Here is a 20,930-nt window from a genome sequence, read left to right on the forward strand (position 1 = left end):
AGTTAAGCTCCATCCACAAAGAAATTGAGTTCAAGTCCCGGGTCATGTTTTTTTTTGTTTTTTTGTTTTTTCATACTTTTGGGATTTTGACGACAGGTCCCGGGTCATCGTTTTTTTTTTTTTTTTTCATACTTTCCTATCATGGTTAAAATGCAAAATATATTCTTTAAACTGATGGCAGTTAAGCTCCATCCACAAAGAAATTGAGTTCAAGTCCCGGGTCATGTTTTTTTTTGTTTTTTTGTTTTCTCATACTTTTGGGATTTTGACGACAGGTCCCGGGTCATCGTTTTTTTTTTTTTTTTCATACTTTCCTATCATTGTTAAAAGGCAAAAGATATTCTTTAAACTGATGGCAGTTAAGCTCCATCCACAAAGAAATTGAGTTCAAGTCCCGGGTCATGTTTTTTTTTGTCTTTTTGTTTTTTCATACTTTTGGGATTTTGACGACAGGTCCCGGGTCATCGTTTTTTTTTTTTTTTTTTTTTTCATACTTTCCTATCATGGTTAAAAGGCAAAATATATTCTTTAAACTGATGGCAGTTAAGCTCCATCCACAAAGAAATTGAGTTCAAGTCCCGGGTCATGTTTTTTTTTGTTTTTTTGTTTTTTCATACTTTTGGGATTTTGACGACAGGTCCCGGGTCATCGTTTTTTTTTTTTTTTTTCATACTTTCCTATCATGGTTAAAATGCAAAATATATTCTTTAAACTGATGGCAGTTAAGCTCCATCCACAAAGAAATTGAGTTCAAGTCCCGGGTCATGTTTTTTTTTGTTTTTTTGTTTTTTCATACTTTTGGGATTTTGACGACAGGTCCCGGGTCATCGTTTTTTTTTTTTTTTTCATACTTTCCTATCATGGTTAAAAGGCAAAATATATTCTTTAAACTGATGGCAGTTAAGCTCCATCCACAAAGAAATTGAGTTTAAGTCCCGGGTCATGTTTTTATTTTTTTTTTTTTTCTCATACTTTTGGGATTTTGACGACAGGTCCCGGGTCATCGTTTTTTTTTTTTCTCATACTTTCCTATCATGGTTAAAAGGCAAAATATATTCTTTAAACTGATGGCAGTCAAGCTCCATCCACAAAGAAATTGAGTTCAAGTCCCGGGTCATGTTTTTTTTTTGTTTTTTTTTCTCATACTTTTGGGATTTTGACGACAGGTCCCGGGTCATCGTTTTTTTTTTTTTTTTTTTTTTTCATACTTTCCTATCATGGTTAAAAGGCAAAATATATTCTTTAAACTGATGGCAGTTAAGCTCCATCCACAAAGAAATTGAGTTCAAGTCCCGGGTCATGTTTTTTTTTTTGTTTTTTTTCATACTTTTGGGATTTTGACGACAGGTCCCGGGTCATCGTTTTTTTTTTTTTTTTTTTTTTTTATACTTTTGGGATTTTGACGACAGGTCCCGGGTCATCGTTTTTTTTTTTTTTTTTTTTCTCATACTTTTGGGATTTTGACGACAGGTCCCGGGTCATCGTTTTTTTTTTTTTTTTCTCATACTTTTGGGATTTTGACGACAGGTCCCGGGTCATCGTTTTTTTTTTTTTTTTTTTTTTTCATACTTTCCTATCATGGTTAAAAGGCAAAATATATTCTTTAAACTGATGGCAGTTAAGCTCCATCCACAAAGAAATTGAGTTCAAGTCCCGGGTCATGTTTTTTTTTTGTTTTTTCATACTTTTGGGATTTTGACGACAGGTCCCGGGTCATCGTTTTTTTTTTTTTTTTTTTTTTTTCATACTTTCCTATCATGGTTAAAAGGCAAAATATATTCTTTAAACTGATGGCAGTTAAGCTCCATCCACAAAGAAATTGAGTTCAAGTCCCGGGTCATGTTTTTTTTTGTTTTTTTGTTTTCTCATACTTTTGGGATTTTGACGACAGGTCCCGGGTCATCGTTTTTTGTTTTTTTTTCATACTTTCCTATCATTGTTAAAAGGCAAAAGATATTCTTTAAACTGATGGCAGTTAAGCTCCATCCACAAAGAAATTGAGTTCAAGTCCCGGGTCATGTTTTTTTTTGTCTTTTTGTTTTTTCATACTTTTGGGATTTTGACGACAGGTCCAGGGTCATCGTTTTTTTTTTTTTTTCATACTTTCCTATCATGGTTAAAAGGCAAAATATATTCTTTAAACTGATGGCAGTTAAGCTCCATCCACAAAGAAATTGAGTTTAAGTCCCGGGTCATGTTTTTATTTTATTTTTTTTTCTCATACTTTTGGGATTTTGACGACAGGTCCCGGGTCATCGTTTTTTTTTTTTTTCATACTTTCCTATCATGGTTAAAAGGCAAAATATATTCTTTAAACTGATGGCAGTCAAGCTCCATCCACAAAGAAATTGAGTTCAAGTCCCGGGTCATGTTTTTTTTTTTTTTTTTTTCTCATACTTTTGGGATTTTGACGACAGGTCCCGGGTCATCGTTTTTTTTTTTTTTTTTTTTTTTTCATACTTTCCTATCATGGTTCAAAGGCAAAATATATTCTTTAAACTGATGGCAGTTAAGCTCCATCCACAAAGAAATTGAGTTCAAGTCCCGGGTCATCGTTTTTGTTTTTGTTTTTTTTTTTCATACTTTTGGGATTTTGACGACAGGTCCCGGGTCATCGTTTTTTTTTTGTTTTTTGTTTTTTCTCATACTTTTGGGATTTTGACGACAGGTCCCGGGTCATCGTTTTTTTTTTTTTTTTTTTTTTTCATACTTTCCTATCATGGTTAAAAGGCAAAATATATTCTTTAAACTGATGGCAGTTAAGCTCCATCCACAAAGAAATTGAGTTCAAGTCCCGGGTCATGTTTTTTTTTTTTTTTTTTTCTCATACTTTTGGGATTTTGGCGACAGGTCCCGGGTCATCGTTTTTTTTTTTGTTTTTTGTTTTTTCTCATACTTTTGGGATTTTGACGACAGGTCCCGGGTCATCGTTTTTTTTTTTTTTTTTTTTTTTTTTCATACTTTCCTATCATGGTTCAAAGGCAAAATATATTCTTTAAACTGATGGCAGTTAAGCTCCATCCACAAAGAAATTGAGTTCAAGTCCCGGGTCATGTTTTTTTTTTTCTTTTTTCTCATACTTTTGGGATTTTGACGACAGGTCCCGGGTCATCGTTTTTTTTTTTTTTTCATACTTTCCTATCATGGTTAAAAGGCAAAATATATTCTTTAAACAGATGGCAGTTAAGCTCCATCCACAAAGAAATTGAGTTCAAGTCCCGGGTCATGTTTTTTTTTTTTTTTTTTTTCATACTTTTGGGATTTTGACGACAGGTCCCGGGTCATCGTTTTTTTTTTTTTTTCATACTTTCCTATCATGGTTAAAAGGCAAAATATATTCTTTAAACTGATGGCAGTTAAGCTCCATCCACAAAGAAATTGAGTTCAAGTCCCGGGTCATGTTTTTTTTTGTTTTTTTGTTTTCTCATACTTTTGGGATTTTGACGACAGGTCCCGGGTCATCGTTTTTTTTTTTTTTTTTCATACTTTCCTATCATGGTTAAAAGGCAAAATATATTCTTTAAACAGATGGCAGTTAAGCTCCATCCACAAAGAAATTGAGTTCAAGTCCCGGGTCATGTTTTTTTTTTTTTTTTTTTCATACTTTTGGGATTTTGACGACAGGTCCCGGGTCATCGTTTTTTTTTTTTTTTCATACTTTCCTATCATGGTTAAAAGGCAAAATATATTCTTTAAACTGATGGCAGTTAAGCTCCATCCACAAAGAAATTGAGTTCAAGTCCCGGGTCATGTTTTTTTTTGTTTTTTTGTTTTCTCATACTTTTGGGATTTTGACGACAGGTCCCGGGTCATCGTTTTTTGTTTTTTTTTCATACTTTCCTATCATTGTTAAAAGGCAAAAGATATTCTTTAAACTGATGGCAGTTAAGCTCCATCCACAAAGAAATTGAGTTCAAGTCCCGGGTCATGTTTTTTTTTTTTTTTTTTTTCTCATACTTTTGGGATTTTGACGACAGGTCCCGGGTCATTTTTTTTTTTTTTTTTTTTATACTTTCCTATCATGGTTAAAAGGCAAAATATATTCTTTAAACTGATGGCAGTTAAGCTCCATCCACAAAGAAATTGAGTTCAAGTCCCGGGTCATGTTTTTTTTTTTTTTTTTTTTCATACTTTTGGGATTTTGACGACAGGTCCCGGGTCATCGTTTTTTTTTTTGTTTTTTGTTTTCATACTTTTGGGATTTTGACGACAGGTCCCGGGTCATCGTTTTTTTTTTTTTTTTTTTTTCTCATACTTTTGGGATTTTGACGACAGGTCCCGGGTCATCGTTTTTTTTTTTTTTTTTTTTTTTCATACTTTCCTATCATGGTTAAAAGGCAAAATATATTCTTTAAACTGATGGCAGTTAAGCTCCATCCACAAAGAAATTGAGTTCAAGTCCCGGGTCATGTTTTTTTTTTTTTTTTTTCTCATACTTTTGGGATTTTGGCGACAGGTCCCGGGTCATCGTTTTTTTTTTTTTTTTTTTTTTTTTTTATACTTTCCTATCATGGTTAAAAGGCAAAATATATTCTTTAAACTGATGGCAGTTAAGCTCCATCCACAAAGAAATTGAGTTCAAGTCCCGGGTCATGTTTTTTTTTTTTTTTTTTCTCATACTTTTGGGATTTTGACGACAGGTCCCGGGTCATCGTTTTTTTTTTTTTTTCATACTTTCCTATCATGGTTAAAAGGCAAAATATATTCTTTAAACTGATGGCAGTTAAGCTCCATCCACAAAGAAATTGAGTTCAAGTCCCGGGTCATGTTTTTTTTTGTTTTTTTGTTTTCTCATACTTTTGGGATTTTGACGACAGGTCCCGGGTCATCGTTTTTTTTTTTTTTTCATACTTTCCTATCATGGTTAAAAGGCAAAATATATTCTTTAAACTGATGGCAGTTAAGCTCCATCCACAAAGAAATTGAGTTCAAGTCCCGGGTCATGTTTTTTTTTGTTTTTTTGTTTTCTCATACTTTTTGGATTTTGACGACAGGTCCCGGGTCATCGTTTTTTTTTTTTTTTTTCATACTTTCCTATCATTGTTAAAAGGCAAAAGATATTCTTTAAACTGATGGCAGTTAAGCTCCATCCACAAAGAAATTGAGTTCAAGTCCCGGGTCATGTTTTTATTTTTATTTTTTTTCTCATACTTTTGGGATTTTGACGACAGGTCCCGGGTCATCGTTTTTTTTTTTTTTTTTTTTTTTTTTTCATACTTTCCTATCATGGTTAAAAGGCAAAATATATTCTTTAAACTGATGGCAGTTAAGCTCCATCCACAAAGAAATTGAGTTCAAGTCCCGGGTCATGTTTTTTTTTGTTTTTTGTTTTTTTCATACTTTTGGGATTTTGACGACAGGTCCTGGGTCATCGGTTTTTTTTTTTTTTTTTTTTTTCATACTTTCCTATCATGGTTAAAAGGCAAAATATATTCTTTAAACTGATGGCAGTTAAGCTCCATCCACAAAGAAATTGAGTTCAAGTCCCGGGTCATGTTTTTTTTTTTTTTTTTTTTTCATACTTTTGGGATTTTGACGACAGGTCCCGGGTCATCGTTTTTTTTTTTTTTCATACTTTCCTATCATGGTTAAAAGGCAAAAGATATTCTTTAAACTGATGGCAGTCAAGCTCCATCCACAAAGAAATTGAGTTCAAGTCCCGGGTCATGTTTTTTTTTGTTTTTTCATACTTTTGGGATTTTGACGACAGGTCCCGGGTCATCGTTTTTTTTTTCGTTTTTTGTTTTTCATACTTTCCTATCATGGTTAAAAGGCAAAATATATTCTTTAAACTGATGGCAGTTAAGCTCCATCCACAAAGAAATTGAGTTCAAGTCCCGGGTCATGTTTTTTTTTGTTTTTTTGTTTTCTCATACTTTTGGGATTTTGACGACAGGTCCCGGGTCATCGTTTTTTGTTTTTTTTTCATACTTTCCTATCATGGTTAAAAGGCAAAAGATATTCTTTAAACTGATGGCAGTTAAGCTCCATCCACAAAGAAATTGAGTTCAAGTCCCGGGTCATGTTTTTTTTTGTTTTTTTGTTTTTTCATACTTTTGGGATTTTGACGACAGGTCCCGGGTCATCGTTTTTTTTTTTTTTTTCATACTTTCCTATCATGGTTAAAATGCAAAATATATTCTTTAAACTGATGGCAGTTAAGCTCCATCCACAAAGAAATTGAGTTCAAGTCCCGGGTCATGTTTTTTTTTGTTTTTTTGTTTTTTCATACTTTTGGTATTTTGACGACAGGTCCCGGGTCATCGTTTTTTTTTTTTTTTCATACTTTCCTATCATGGTTAAAAGGCAAAATATATTCTTTAAACTGATGGCAGTTAAGCTCCATCCACAAAGAAATTGAGTTCAAGTCCCGGGTCATGTTTTTTTTTGTTTTTTTGTTTTTTCATACTTTTGGGATTTTGACGACAGGTCCCGGGTCATCGTTTTTTTTTTTTTTTCATACTTTCCTATCATGGTTAAAATGCAAAATATATTCTTTAAACTGATGGCAGTTAAGCTCCATCCACAAAGAAATTGAGTTCAAGTCCCGGGTCATGTTTTTTTTTGTTTTTTTGTTTTTTCATACTTTTGGGATTTTGACGACAGGTCCCGGGTCATCGTTTTTTTTTTTTTTTTCATACTTTCCTATCATGGTTAAAAGGCAAAATATATTCTTTAAACTGATGGCAGTAAAGCTCCATCCACAAAGAAATTGAGTTTAAGTCCCGGGTCATGTTTTTTTTTTTTTTTTTTTTCTCATACTTTTGGGATTTTGACGACAGGTCCCGGGTCATCGTTTTTTTTTTTTTTCATACTTTCCTATCATGGTTAAAAGGCAAAATATATTCTTTAAACTGATGGCAGTCAAGCTCCATCCACAAAGAAATTGAGTTCAAGTCCCGGGTCATGTTTTTTTTTCTCATACTTTTGGGATTTTGACGACAGGTCCCGGGTCATCGTTTTTTTTTTTTTTTTTTTTTTTCATACTTTCCTATCATGGTTAAAAGGCAAAATATATTCTTTAAACTGATGGCAGTTAAGCTCCATCCACAAAGAAATTGAGTTCAAGTTCCGGGTCATGTTTTTTTTTTTTTTTTTTTTCATACTTTTGGGATTTTGACGACAGGTCCCGGGTCATCGTTTTTTTTTTTTTTTTTTTTCTCATACTTTTGGGATTTTGACGACAGGTCCCGGGTCATCGTTTTTTTTTTTTTTTTTTTTTTTTCTCATACTTTTGGGATTCTGACGACAGGTCCCGGGTCATCGTTTTTTTGTTTTGTTTTTTTTTTCATACTTTCCTATCATGGTTAAAAGGCAAAATATATTATTTAAACTGATGGCAGTTAAGCTCCATCCACAAAGAAATTGAGTTCAAGTCCCGGGTCATGTTTTTTTTTTTTTTTTTTTTCTCATACTTTTGGGATTTTGACGACAGGTCCCGGGTCATCAAATTTTTTTTTTTTTCATACTTTCCTATCATGGTTAAAAGGCAAAATATATTCTTTAAACTAATGGCAGTTAAGCTCCATCCACAAAGAAATTGAGTTCAAGTCCCGGGTCATGTTTTTTTTTTTTTTTTTTTTTCATACTTTTGGGGTTTTGACGACAGGTCCCGGGTCATCGTTTTTTTTTTTTTTTTCATACTTTCCTATCATGGTTAAAAGGCAAAATATATTCTTTAAACTGATGGCAGTTAAGCTCCATCCACAAAGAAATTGAGTTCAAGTCCCGGGTCATGTTTTTTTTTTTTTTTTTTTTCATACTTTTGGGATTTTGACGACAGGTCCCGGGTCATCGTTTTTTTTTTTTTTTCATACTTTCCTATCATGGTTAAAAGGCAAAATATATTCTTTAAACTGATGGCAGTTAAGCTCCATCCACAAAGAAATTGAGTTCAAGTCCCGGGTCATGTTTTTTTTTGTTTTTTTGTTTTTTCATACTTTTGGGATTTTGACGACAGGTCCCGGGTCATCGTTTTTTTTTTTTTTTTTTCATACTTTCCTATCATGGTTAAAAGGCAAAATATATTCTTTAAACTGATGGCAGTTAAGCTCCATCCACAAAGAAATTGAGTTCAAGTCCCGGGTCATGTTTTTTTTTGTTTTTTTGTTTTTTCATACTTTTGGGATTTTGACGACAGGTCCCGGGTCATCGTTTTTTTTTTTTTTTTTTTTTTTCATACTTTCCTATCATGGTTAAAAGGCAAAATATATTCTTTAAACTGATGGCAGTTAAGCTCCATCCACAAAGAAATTGAGTTCAAGTCCCGGGTCATGTTTTTTTTTTTTTTTTTTTTCTCATACTTTTGGGATTTTGACGACAGGTCCCGGGTCATCGTTTTTTTTTTTTTTTTTTTTTTTTTTTCATACTTTCCTATCATGGTTAAAAGGCAAAATATATTCTTTAAACTGATGGCAGTTAAGCTCCATCCACAAAGAAATTGAGTTCAAGTCCCGTGTCATGTTTTTTTTTTTTTTTTTTTTCATACTTTTGGGATTTTGACGACAGGTCCCGGGTCATCGTTTTTTTTTTTTTTTCATACTTTCCTATCATGGTTAAAAGGCAAAATATATTCTTTAAACTGATGGCAGTTAAGCTCCATCCACAAAGAAATTGAGTTCAAGTCCCGGGTCATGTTTTTTTTTTTTTTTTTGTTTTTTCATACTTTTGGGATTTTGACGACAGGTCCCGGGTCATCGTTTTTTTTTTTTTTTCATACTTTCCTATCATGGTTAAAAGGCAAAATATATTCTTTAAACTGATGGCAGTTAAGCTCCATCCACAAAGAAATTGAGTTCAAGTCCCGGGTCATGTTTTTATTTTTATTTTTTTTCTCATACTTTTGGGATTTTGACGACAGGTCCCGGGTCATCGTTTTTTTTTTTTTTTTTTTTTTTTTTTCATACTTTCCTATCATGGTTAAAAGGCAAAATATATTCTTTAAACTGATGGCAGTTAAGCTCCATCCACAAAGAAATTGAGTTCAAGTCCCGGGTCATGTTTTTTTTTGTTTTTTGTTTTTTTCATACTTTTGGGATTTTGACGACAGGTCCTGGGTCATCGGTTTTTTTTTTTTTTTTTTTTTTCATACTTTCCTATCATGGTTAAAAGGCAAAATATATTCTTTAAACTGATGGCAGTTAAGCTCCATCCACAAAGAAATTGAGTTCAAGTCCCGGGTCATGTTTTTTTTTTTTTTTTTTTCTCATACTTTTGGGGTTTTGACGACAGGTCCCGGGTCATCGTTTTTTTTTTTTTTTTTTTTTTTTTTCATACTTTCCTATCATGGTTAAAAGGCAAAATATATTCTTTAAACTGATGGCAGTTAAGCTCCATCCACAAAGAAATTGAGTTCAAGTCCCGGGTCATGTTTTTTTTTTTTTTTTTTTTTTTTCATACTTTTGGGATTTTGACGACAGGTCCCGGGTCATCGTTTTTCTTTTTTTTTCTTTTTTTTATACTTTCCTATCATGGTTAAAAGGCAAAATATATTCTTTAAACTGATGGCAGTTAAGCTCCATCCATAAAGAAATTGAGTTCAAGTACCGGGTCATGTTTTTTTTTTTTTTTTTTTTTTCTCATACTTTTGGGATTTTGACGACAGGTCCCGGGTCATCGTTTTTTTTTTGTTTTTTTTTGTTTTTTTTCATACTTTCCTATCATGGTTAAAAGGCAAAATATATTCTTTAAACTGATGGCAGTTACGCCCCATCCACAAAGAAATTGAGTTCAAGTCCCGGGTCATGTTTTTTTTTTGTTTTTTTTCTCATACTTTTGGGATTTTGACGACAGGTCCCGGGTCATCGTTTTTTGTTTTTTTTCATACTTTCCTATCATTGTTAAAAGGCAAAATATATTCTTTAAACTGATGGCAGTTAAGCTCCATCCACAAAGAAATTCAGTTCAAGTCCCGGGTCATGTTTTTTTTTGTTTTTTGTTTTTTCATACTTTTGGGATTTTGACGACAGGTCCCGGGTCATTGTTTTTTTTTGTTTTTTCATACTTTCCTATCATGGTTAAAAGGCAAAATATATTCTTTAAACTGATGGCAGTTAAGCTCCATCCACAAAGAAATTGAGTTCAAGTCCCGGGTCATGTTTTTTTTTTTTTTTTTTTCTCATACTTTTGGGATTTTGACGACAGGTCCCGGGTCATCGTTTTTTTTTTTTTTTCATAGTTTCCTATCATTGTTAAAAGGCAAAAGATATTCTTTAAACTGATGGCAGTAGCATTGAGGATGCTAAATTGCGGACGGATTTTTGATATCTCGAACGGTTTGGCCGTGGCGAGGAAACAAATTTATGATTAAAAAAGGATGCATAAAGTGTGTTATAACTTAGTTATAGTTTTACCTACAGTTACAAAACTCAGCGTGTATATTGATATTGTCAAGCTGAACAACTTTCTAATTTACAGTCATTAGCTCCGACCAACAGAAAGTCAGATATTGTGGTTTGAATGTGTATTTTCTCTCTCTCTGTCTCTCTGCCATTCTGTGTGTGTGTGTCTGTCTGTCTGTGTGGGGAGGGGAGGGGAGGGTGTGTGTGTGTGTGTGTGTGTGTGTGTGTGTGTGTGTGTGTGTGTGTGTGTGTGTGTGTGTGTGTGTGTGTGTGTGTGTGTGTGTGTGTGTGTGTGTGTGTGTGTGTGTGTGATTTTGGTTGGGTGACAGTTGTAGGTTACAGTTTGACAAGAGTTTATAGTTTAACAAAAGCACAATGTTGTGTTTCATTGCGAGTGTACACAAATATAAGGAAACACTTTGCATTTTGAATGATGTTCTGTATGAACAAAATGACGGAGTATGTTTTTATGTCTCCATTGTTCGATCGAGCCTCACACACACACACACACACACACAGCATTCCAGCATTGCAATCTTGACATCGCAGCATGTTCATTATAGCCTTAATAAAATATAATAATAAAATAGTCAACCTTACATATAAAAATTACACTGCTCTGTTTAAATAGTCAGTTGTACAGTTTGTGCCGTTTATAGTAAGCACCGCTCCACTGTGATGTTTCCAAGCACATTTTTGCGTATTTGAAGAGGATAATTTTTCTATATTGGAACGTGAGTGTACAAAGTACAAAGCCTATAAAAAGAATAGTTTAGCATCCAAAAATGTTAATAATATATATATTATTATTATATATATAATAATATATATGTTAAAAATAGGGGGGAAAAAGAATTTACATTATATAAATATATATATATATATTTTTTTATATATATATATATATATATATATATATATATATATATATATATATATATATATATATATAATTAAAGCTGCAAGCAGCGATGGAGGGCCCAAGCCGGTGGCACCGCCACCCGGTGCCTTTAGTGCAACTAAAGGCACCAGGGTGGCGGTGCCACCGGCTTGGGCCCGCAATCGCTGCTTGCAGCTTTAATTATATTAGAAGCTTGTTTCCGCCTCAGAATAAAACATAAGGTAATTGGGACTTTTTATCTTACATTTTTTTTTATTACTCAGCTAGGTTATATCTTAATAAGCAGAGGAAATTCCCGACTTCATACAAATAACAATTTAAATGTTTAGTGCGTTTGCGTTGTAAGAATGCACAGGGAGACTTCAGGTATAAAAACGCTGACTCCTTAGGTAGGCTAATGTTTTCTCATAAAAATCGAATGATTTTCTATGAATTCAACAGAATGTGATGAAGAAATACCAATATGGAGGCGAGGTGGCTTCATATTTTATGACATCATGTACAATCCAGTCATTTATATAGATCAGTGGTTTAAACTCGTGATTATGGTAACGGGCGTGGCATTTCCGAAAAACTGTCGACCAATCACAACAAACATCCGCTTCTCGGAAGAAGGGGCTTAATAGAGACTGGAACTAAACAGAGCGTTACAGACAGACTGGGATTAAATGTGCAGCAACAATGTAACATTTGTGAAAAATAATGTGCTTATTGAACATTCAAGCAAGAAAACCTATTTCAGTAGACCCCAAAAACTAAATCCTGTAATATGACCTCTTTTAACAAAGCAACATTTACTGTTTATTTTTCTTGTCATATCTCAATATTCCATAAACTGCATATCTCATCTTACATATGTTGAGAGAAGTATAAAAAGAAGATACGAAGATGCTTGTTTAAACTGCACTGTCTTTTGTCTAATAGAATATGATTTCAATAAATTGAAAATATATTGTAAAAAACCTATATAGTAATGAAGAAACAACAGTATTATAAAAAATGCGATTTGTTTTATTTTTTTATCTGAGAGTGTTTTTGTGACCATCTGCGAAGCAGTGCTGTCGTGTTAGTAAGTGTTTTGATGAGGAACTGTGGGTTCAGTTACTATAGTCCCTGTACTTTGGTGTAAATTGCAACTCTGTTTTGATCTGGCACTACAGTTCTCATAATAACATCATTAGAATATTTTCCTTCTCGCTGCTTTGGTGCACCATAATGAGATTTTTAATCTGATTCATTTTTGCCAAACTTTTGCAGGAATTGCATCATTCAGATTTGTAATAAAATTCATTGGATGTAAATTGTGAAAATATTTCTTTGCATCGGATGTAGCTTTTGCTGTCAGCTATACTGAATGCCTGTTCAAAAGATTTTTACATGTAGATTAATTTTACATTCATCCATCAGTATTAAAGACTTCAGATAGGCCAGTCTTTATCTTAAGTTATAAATATTCACAATCACATCTCGCATGATGCAAATGTCCATGTTCGTCCTGGTGAGAATGAAAGTTCTAGTAGTTATGGTTAAAAAATAATTATAAAGCTGGTCAAATGCCTACTGTATTAGCATAAAGGACGTTAATGAAAATCGAAAAACTGTACTCAAAAAGACCCCAAAACTTTCAATTCGCTTGATATGACCGGATTGACCCTTGATATTGAATCTTTGCTCTGGACGTATGCTAATACTGTCATAAATAATGCTTATATAAAGCGCTTCGTTTTAATGTTTTATCAGGTTTCAGTCATTTTGGGAAATTGTAATTCGCTGCTTATAATCTTATCTTGTCTCATGTTTTATTAATGACTAACTGATTCCCTAGGAAAGTAAAAAAAGAGCCCCATCCATTGAAAAAAAAAAGGCTAAGTTTGGGGACCACTATTCACTCACAGTGTTCAAAGAGAATGAAAGGCACAAAGGGGAAAATATCTTTTTAAACTTTCTGCCAAAAAGATTAGAAATGAACAGTTTGTTATTTGCCAACTGAGTCTGTTTTTTATATCATGATTCCTGCTGAAATAACCTGAAAATTGCATTTATATCAGATCCATTTGTTAATAGCCTTCTTTGACTCTAGCCTCGTTCACTTCAGTACCTGATAAGCAATTGCTTTTATTTTTTGGTCCCCTGAATCACAGAGACTCCCCTAGGGTGAGTGATGTCCTTTCCCATCCTCACCTGTGTGCCATTCAGAATTCAGAGAATGGATTTTGAATTGAGGTAGCAAACAGTATGTAGAATTGCCATTTAAATTTGAATCAAATGTAAAGAAAAATTAAGAAAAATTGTTAAAAAGGGGAAATAAAGTGCCTAGCAGGTAAAGTGGGGGGAAAGTGTTGCGCTGCGTCGATTGATCCTGTGGGAACGCTCTGCGGGATTGCGTTGTGAAGAACGTGTAAATTCAGTCCAATGATGTGACAAGACGTCAGAAGCGGGTGACGTCACCAACCAGGAATCAATTATTTTAATTATTTCAGTAATATGACTTTTTTTTGAAGAACAAGAAGAAACCATTAAATCCAATATCAAAGTCAAGTTGACCCCCTTTATGCATTTGTGTCGTTTTTTTTGGTTAATGCATTTTAGGATTTAGCAATATCACACAAGCAAGCATGGCTTTGATTTGGCAGGCATATAGCAATCATTTCGTTCCCATTTTCGAGTTTTAGAGCAAATTGTTGAGAGAATGATTCAATGACTCACACTTTTTCACCAAACACCGGGACACACAATGTTTTTTTTAAACTGGTTAAAGTCAGGTAAATAACATGCCAGTGTTATGTGACCGTTCCTTCCTAAAGTCTGTGGAAAGTTTGCTTGGCCGAGAACAGGCCCTTGCTCCAGAACGCGATGCATGTTTTGTTCCGGTCTGAATCAGTGTCTTTGAACGATTCATTTGAATTAACAATGAAATTACTTACTCATAAAGACTATTTCTTGGTGCCACCTATTGGTTTAATGATGTAACCTGAAGAAAGAGTAATTTGTCATAAACACAGACAAGCTGGGTGATACAAATATAATGCATATAAATGAACTTTATAAATTAAATCACCAATATTGATATTTGACATTTTTAAGACTGATTGATATTTAAAAGAAAAGACTATGTCTAATCAAGTAAGAAAAATGCCGTTTATACTTTTTTGCTAATAGATGTGACTATCAAATTGCAATTCAACCAATTCAACTCAAATTCCATCTCATGAATTGAAAGGGGGACAATTCTTAAATTCAGAATTTTTCCCAACTACCTGGTTGGCATTAAATGGAGGAACACTGCTGAGTCCTTATAGCTGAAGACAGACTGACAGGACAAATAATAATGATTTACTTCTTACAGTCTCTAAATAGTATAAGTAGTTACATTTTGCCCTTCCTCAACTTTCTCTTCTATTGAATTCTCCAGCTCATTGGGCATCACCTAAACATTGACAGTCTACTTCAGTTAACACCGTCAGCGCATCATCTCACACCATTGCTGTCAACTAAATTTAACCACAAGCTTTGACAGGACACTTCTTTCTGTCTTGTATTCAGCCCATTGACAGAAGGGCAGAGATGTAGCAAAGATAAAGACTAATGTTCTTTTACTGACAATGCCTCTCCCAGCCCCACATGTTCTCAGGAGGCACCAGTGCACTGTCATTTTATCAATAATGCTTTATAATAGACAGAAAATTGCCTATTCTAAGTGCTAAGTCACTGTGCATCTGAAAGGCCTCAATAAACTCTCTCAATAATAAAATGTGAACTGAGAGACTGCTGTACTAGACAAGACTCCGTAATGTGCATTAGTCCTAAGTGATTTTAGAGGGATCCCCACACGGCTTAATGAAATCAGGGCAAATTTAGTCTTAATATAACTCATTACCAATGGGAAAGATGGTTGTAATAATATATGTCCTTTATTATATGTAAATTTCAAACTATTATAATGCAAAGCTATTTTTTTACACTGATCCAATAAAGAATATTGGATGCAGCTGGGAAAGCATCCTCACATTAATGTTTGCTCATCTATTATTCAACTGTTCTCTAAGCAACTTGAAAAGCTTCATCTAATAGTTTTTTTATGTTCTCTTTACACTGCCTTTCTTATATATTACAAAAACAAATATCCTTGCCCTTTTAGTTAAAATGTACTATATGTATGTATAATTTGTCACTTTTCTAATTAATCATATTTTTTAAATATATGTTTTGTGGGAACTTAGCCCATATAATGTGATGACATCCCATGGCCCATCATTGGGGCACATTGTCACAAAAAATAACTGTATAATTTTTTTGTTCTTGGTTAATAATGGAGGAAAATTTCATTTTTCTTTGTAGCCATGACTTTGAGGTATGTATCTATACTTAACTGCACAAATAAACCCACCCTGAGGGATATTCACTGGAGTACAAAGTGTGACAACTAGTTTCTTATGTAAGATTAATGATGTTCTCATTTCTCACAAAAGGACAATTTATAAAATACTGTTTCTTGGTATGATCAGAAAATAATTTCTTATTTGCAGAAATTCTATAAAACCATACTTTATTTATGATCTAGTAGTCTATTTCTTACTGTCACTTTACGAATAATTGCCTTCTCGGTTACTATGTGTGAAATGAAAGCAGGGCGCTCGCAGTCGGTTCCTTTTTCTCACTTAGGACAAAAGTTTTAATGAATATCCTGCTGGTTACAGTATATAACTTATAGACGAGGGTGAAACTTCCTAGCTTCTTTTTCAGTTTCTTTTTGTCATTCTTACAATAGGCAGCATGTAGTGGTCGTTACATGTCAGCTCATTATTGTTCTTCTACACAGTAAAAAACGCAGTGTCAAATTAACACTTAAAGTGTTAATTTTAACACTACTCCGGATCATATATGGTCCCAATCTATCTAGAGTAAAAAGTACACCGTTTGTAGTGTTGAATTTACAGTGTTAATATAGCACCTTACAGTGTAGAAAAATTACACTTCGAGTGTAAAGTGTTACACTTAAATTGTTGTTTAAGTTTTACACTTGGGGTTTTTAACACCCCTGGTGTTGATTTAATTCCATTGGATTTACACTATTGGATTACACGATAAGTGTTATTTATAAGTATTCTGTTCAGTGCAAAAACTATTTACACTATTATATAGTGTTAATGTACAAGATAAAATCAAGAGTCTTCAGACAGATGTATAAATCCAAAGTTTATTTAACAAATAGGCAAAGTGGCTCCTTTATAACATATGCCAGATGTGTAAAGGTCAAATTATCACATTCATGAGGAGTTGCAAGAAAAAAAAAGTCAAGAAAAAACATAAAATCATGTTAATTTGCCTAAGACATGAAGAAATATGACAGGTAGATTTGAACAAGATTGCAGAAAACTACTTGTCAACAGTTGTGTAGCATCCATGTATGCAGTTCCTCTTTGTCCCATTCAGCGAACAGGAAGTAGTATTTGAGTTTATTGCCATATCAGCATCACCGGCCGCGAGCAGGTATGCTGTGTGGTCTCTTCAATGCAGTCAAGGTGGTCTTGTATGCTGGTCTCTGTCAAAGACAAAAATAACACTCAAAGTCAGCTCTCCAATTGGCCGTCTTTATATTCGTTTTCCACAATACAATCAACACAAATGGCAATATTTTGAGGCAGACAATAGGCAGTGTGACAGAAATGTCCAAATGTACCTTTTTGGAGACGACAAGGTGTTGTTCAGCTTGATATGAGGACATCTTTCCAGGTCTCTTGCAGGAGACGAATTGATGCAAGATCGCTGCCCCATTCTAAATAACACGTGACAACTTCAGCAAAATGCATTCATGCATGAACGTGTATAGATAATCTTATTCTGAACTATAGTCTAACCTGAATCATCATTTTCATCATCTTGCACAGCAGATTCTGCAGTCAATCAGGTCCTTGAAGGTCTTGGGAGAAGCCTTTCCAGGAACTTAGCGGAGGTCTTCTAACCAAAAATCAAAACAAAAACAATCAAACAGTTACATAGCATAATGACAACCATCTCTCTCAGGAACAATTCTGTTCAGATGATTGTGTAGTCACAGAGTATTACCGTTCACACCTGGCATTAACATTCATCTTGCACAAGCGAACAACTCGAAGTACAGGTGTAAACGCACCCAAGACGCATTGAGATTCGATTGTTCTGATGAGGTCTAGGCCACATTTTTTTATTAAAGGGATAGTTCACCCAAAAATTTTAATTCAGTAATTTACTGACCCTCATGTCGTACCAAACCCGCAAGACTTTCTTTAGTCTTTGAAACACAAATGAAGATATTTTTGATGAAATCTGACAGCTTTCTTTCCCTCCATTGACAGCTACACAACTACCACTTTGACGGTTCAAAAAGTTAACAAAGAGATCTTAAAACTAATCCATGAACCAAGCAGTTTAGTCCAAATTTTCTTTTTCTTCTGTTTATGTTGGTTGATTCATGTTTATATGTGAATAAAAGTCTAAATTCAATCTATTCATCACAAAGCGATCAAGTCTCTTCAGAAAATTTGGACTAAATGGCTCAATTCATATGGGTTCGTTTTATGATCTCTTTATGAACTTTTTGAAGTGTCAAAGTGGTAGTTGCGTGGAGTATTCTTGATATATTTATTTGAGTTTCGAAGATGAACAAAAGTCTTTTCGGGTTTGGAATGACATGAGGGTGAGAAATTACAACAATTTTACACTTGTGTGTCAACTACCCCTATAACTTTTTGCAGTTTAATATCTTGAATTAACACAATGACATAGTGATTGATGTGTCATCATGAATTATGACAATCAAGATACATCAATCACCCAAGACACATGTACATTTCAGGTCTGAACAAAGGCATTGTGTGGTTGCCCAGTTAGGTTTAAATGTTTCATGTTAATTCGTCATGTATTAAAATTTGTACTGCACATAGAATAAAATATAATGACACTCACGATTCTGGATTCATCTTCAGCATTCTGTTGCTTTCGTCTTCATTTCTGTTGCTTGGTTTCTGTAGCAATCTCATGAGAGGAGCTTCCTTCACTTGACACTGGAGGGTTCTGGGCCAAATCTATTGAAAAAGGATTTGAAAAAAATATGTCAGTTGATGCTAATATTTCCAAAATTCAGTAATGCAATACAATTTAAATTGGGGCTGTAAATAAGGTAAAAATAATTGTGATTATTGTGATTACCCTTAATTTCGATTATGCTGAGAGATGTCTATAAAGCATGGGTGTAAAATTATTTATATTCAAAATGTGCATTTAATCTGATTATTGAATACATTTATATAAGTTAAATGAGTAATAAGGCATCTTAAATTTAACTTGATTTTAATACGCATTTAGAATTTATTTTACCCATAATTTATTAATGGTATTTATAATGTGAACAGAACATACAGATTCATAATAATAAAATGCAGACAGATAAATAGTTAGGACATAATTTATCCCAAAATAACATGCAGTATGAATTGATAAAGACTGATTTCAAGCTAAAGTACCTGTATGCTCTGCCAGTGCATACGCAAATGTTACCTGTAAACTGAATTGGAAGACAGATGGATTTACAGATTAGCTTTAATGCACTTTCACAATGTTTGAAAAAAAAAAAAAAAAAAAACTTGATGGGAAGTTCGTATGTTTGTGTCTTGACGGCGCAGATATGACGACATGATATTCAGTGATAAGAACAAACATACAGATATGTAATTCTCACTTAAACATAGGGCGAATAAAACGTTTTTAAACGCTCCCTCACCTCAGTCTACAAAAAGTGCATTTGTTGTTTGCACTGCGCGCTAATTTACAAGATACTTAAACGAGCTGTTAATAATGCGCATGCGTCACAAAAACGGAACCGTTAACGCGTTCATGTATAACACAGCCACTTTTATACACACAAAACGAATATAAACTTACCATTTGAAGAATTCTCTCATCTGCGCAGAAAAAAGAGGCCCAAATGCTGCTGCTGTTTCAGACCTCCTCATCAACTTTACTGCCAGGCTTGTCGTAAGACCGGTTGAGGCCTCGGCGCGACTGAGGGCGGGAAGGCTTTCTGTCAACAAACCAAAATGAAATGAGCTAAAAATATATTTGTAATACAAATATAATTTATAATACAAACGTATTTTAAACGTTAAATCACCTTCATCCAGGAAATCAAATCGTCATGAGAAACCTTCACATCATTCTGTAACGTTACATCTCTGCATCTCATGAACTTGACGAGCTTCCTTAATCCTGACAAAAACGCGCAGTTTATAATTTCTAAATGTGTTCACCACCATATTTTACCAAAAATGTTAACAAGTGTATTTACTTTTTTATTTTAGAAAGAAAAAAGCAATTCAACCTACCGTCTCGCTCGCATGAAGATAAAATGGCGTCGTCGTCTTTCGAGACAGCAGTCATCGAGGGGCGGAGTCAATACAATTCGGCGCGTTTTTTTTTTGCACTTTCAGTGTAAAAATAAAATTACACTTGTAACTACACTGAAGAGGAGTGTTTTTTAACATTGTTGATTGTTAATTTAACTCTTTGGGAATTAATAACTTTTAACACTGCAATTTTTACACTGCCGATTTTACTGTGTACCACTATTTTCATAGCCATCTCGTTACTGTTTACCTCGGACAATTTCGTGGCAAGATTAAAATTGTACGTAGGGCAGCTCAGGCCCAAATTGAAAACCTGCTGCAGTGAAATCCCATTAAATTAGGATAAATAATTGCCTGCTGTTTTTCATGCTCACAATGGCAGCATTTAGCAACAAAGTAATTGCAAAGGGGAGGGACTTATTAAAGTTATCTTTCCTCACTCATGTTTTTCCTTCCTGAGGTCGTGCGATTTTTTGACCCTAACTAAGCGCAAATTGACTGTGTTGATGTATAAGTCAGGAGTCTGCAGCAGTCAAAATGTCACAATGTGTGGATGGATCGGCATTTAACGCCATTACCGGTTAGTCACCGGTTAGTCACCCGAAGACACAAATGTTTCTGAAATCAATGTGGACACTGAATAACAACAATGAAACTATTATATGCTCTATTATGACCTGTTGCGTTGGTGGTCCACAATATATGTGTCACAAGATTAATCAAGGCCAGACATAGTCATGCAATACTATTTCTCACACTGGAATGTTGTCTCAGAGACTGTCTTGGTAAAGCTTAGAAACAGGTAATTGAAAAATTACCTTATATACACTGAAAAAAAAAATATTTCATAAGTTTAACTTTTGTGGTAACATCTAAAATAACTGGTTTTGGTGAACTGAAATAAATTATTTAAGATTACTGATTATAACTGTGACCATTTGTGATTATCCACTGAAGCATAACTGTCAGTATAGCCTGATTTCTCCAGCAAGGTAAAATTACTTAATAAGTTTGATATTTTATATGATGAAAGTCTTATTTCAACCTTGATGTAAATACACTCAAAAATAAATAAATTACCCTTAATTTAATTGAAACATTTTTACACACAATTTAATTTAGTTCATTCAAAATAAATCAGTTTAGTTGGGTCAATACAATTTAGTTGGTTTATGACAAATGAATTTTCTCTAGTATGTTTAACTTAGCTTTACATTATTTATTACATTTATGTTGATCCAACCTAATTTTAAAATTAATTTACTGAGGCTTAACTTTTCAATCAAGTATTATCATTCTTCATTACAC

The 20,930-nt window shown here is 33.8% G+C and overlaps 1 long non-coding RNA gene across 5 annotated transcripts; it reads right to left on the bottom strand.

Annotated features, from left to right (window-relative positions):
• Nucleotides 1–16,424: 16,424 nt before the first annotated feature.
• On the bottom strand, nt 16,425–19,668 carry LOC306984639. 5 transcript variants are annotated; one of them, XR_013794580.1, is made up of 9 exons: nt 19,602–19,668; nt 19,391–19,485; nt 19,162–19,300; nt 18,744–18,784; nt 18,430–18,457; nt 18,187–18,305; nt 17,100–17,199; nt 16,922–17,017; nt 16,425–16,783 (listed from the first exon to the last, which is right to left on the bottom strand). It is a non-coding gene; the product is annotated as an uncharacterized lncRNA (long non-coding RNA). The 5 variants fall into 5 exon arrangements; XR_013794578.1 differs by lacking the exon at nt 18,430–18,457 and having other exon boundaries at nt 16,425–16,776; XR_013794579.1 differs by lacking the exon at nt 18,430–18,457.
• Between the last annotated feature and the right edge of the window lie 1,262 nt (nt 19,669–20,930).

Source organism: Phoxinus phoxinus (assembly GCF_949152265.1).
Source record: "Phoxinus phoxinus genome assembly, chromosome: 17".
NCBI lineage: Eukaryota > Metazoa > Chordata > Actinopteri > Cypriniformes > Leuciscidae > Phoxinus > Phoxinus phoxinus.